This window comes from Durio zibethinus, chromosome 8, assembly GCF_047325235.1.
Source record: "Durio zibethinus cultivar Kanyao isolate XHJ-2024 chromosome 8, ASM4732523v1, whole genome shotgun sequence".
Classification (NCBI taxonomy): Eukaryota; Viridiplantae; Streptophyta; class Magnoliopsida; order Malvales; family Malvaceae; genus Durio; species Durio zibethinus.
The window spans coordinates 5,640,190-5,642,103 of NC_143169.1; the positions used below are offsets into that span (position 1 = coordinate 5,640,190).

At 28.2% G+C, this 1,914-nt stretch overlaps 1 non-coding gene across 1 annotated transcript; it reads left to right on the forward strand.

Annotated features, from left to right (window-relative positions):
- The first annotated feature begins 462 nt into the window (after nucleotides 1–462).
- LOC149517339 (small nucleolar RNA R71) lies at nucleotides 463–566 on the forward strand. The gene has a single exon (XR_016344360.1). It is a non-coding gene; the product is annotated as a small nucleolar RNA R71 (small nucleolar RNA).
- The last annotated feature ends 1,348 nt before the right edge of the window (nucleotides 567–1,914 follow it).

Here is a 1,914-nt window from a genome sequence, read left to right on the forward strand (position 1 = left end):
ATTTGACCTTTTAGTGCAAGGATGAAAGGATAACACTTGTTATGTGAATTCATGATTTTCCTAGTAAGCAGTTATATGTTGGAGATATTGATTGCACTCATATTTTAGCATTTTTTTACTTATTTTTAGTACAATTTCTCTCATATTTTGGCTCGAACTTTGAGAATTTTGGCAAAAATACTCCTACATACATAATTGTTCAATGTATAGGTGAAAATATGAATAAGGAGGAAATTTGAACTATTTGGACACAATTTGAAGGATTTATGATGGTTAAGGCCTAGCAAAGGTCACAACTAGTGTAATTGTGCTTTATTGCCTTTTAAGGGAATTCTTCTTACCTTTTTTCTTCTATGACTTGTTAAGCTTAAATAAACTTCATAGATCTGAAGCCATTCTAAAGTGGTTCTCATAGGTGGTGTGAGACCATTGTAAAAGATCTGGATCTAAAATCATTAGGGTAATCCATGATGTGGGCATTTTCTTGGCAACTCAAATCGTTCTCATCCATCATATAATATTTCACTATCTACTTACAAAAAGATGATGATATTATTCTTTAGCTTTGTTGTTTTCACTAGTAGGAAAAGCTTTGCTAAAAACTTTTGAACTAAATCATCTTATGTTTGATTGAACCATATAGTAGTGATGACAACTAACTTTTCACTTTATCCTTAAAAGAAAAAAATAATAATCTTAATCTAATTGCTTCATAGAGACACCATACAATAATTTTTCAAGTTTCGCCCCGCTTGCTTTATAAATCCCTCTTGATCTGGGTGAAGACGAAGAAACGGGCCTAACCACTGTTTAAGAGCAAAAAACTGGTCTGGTCCATCAATCCAACTTTGATCAGTCCAAGGCTCAGACCACGTCTATTTTGATCACCAGTATAACAAAACATGTCCGTTGATGGGACAGTCCTATTATTATAGAAGTGAGGAATCCTAAAATTAGTAGAAAATCTTGAACAAACAATAATTAACTTAATAAAATAATCAATCACATATCTATTAGTAAAGTAGTAAATTTTTAATTTTAATTATTAGAATTCAAATTTGAGTATCTTCAAATATAAAAAAAATAATTAACTTAATAAAGTAAAAAATTTGGAAAACCTAATCATTTAAAAATTTTCAATTGAAACTAACTTTCAGAATATATTCATAATTAATACAAACTAATTCTTAATTATTTACTAGAGAAATTTATAATTAAGTAATATTTTTATTCAAATAATTAACGTAAAAATATAATTTACACGTGCATGAATCGCACTTTAATGAAGCCAGTATTAGATAAAGAGTAACTAAATGAGTTTGATAAAAAAAAATTAAATGAGTTTTTCTCAAGTAAAAAAAGCAAGAAAACTCCAAAAAAAAAAAAAAAAAAGAGAAAATCAAAACCTAAATGACTCCATACCATATCAGTTGCTAACTACTTTCATAATTCAATTTCATAGTTCACTTTATCATTTTTTTTTTCAACGGAAGTTCCATTTTTTTTTATATAACGAAAGTAGTAATTTTATGATAGACAATAGAATTATAAGTATTGAAATATGAATATTAAATTTTTTAAATATTATTTTAAAAAAATTAATTTATAAAATAATTAAGTTAAAATTTGAATTTTTATCATCTTTTATTTATAAAAACAAAAAGATAAAAATATTCCACCAAAGTTGATTCTCCATGGTTCTCCTATGCTTCTGTGTCTCAAACTGTTTTCACTCGGTGAGAAAAGCAACCGAAAGAAATGATCGAAAATGAAAGAAAAGAAGACCAAGTTTGCGGCAATCCTTAGTCCTTTTTTTTTTTGCTTGATAAAAGCTATGGGACCTCCCTTCTTCTCATGTCTGGTTACCATCACTTTTCACAGACGACCCTGAGAAGAAAAGGACGCTACAGCATG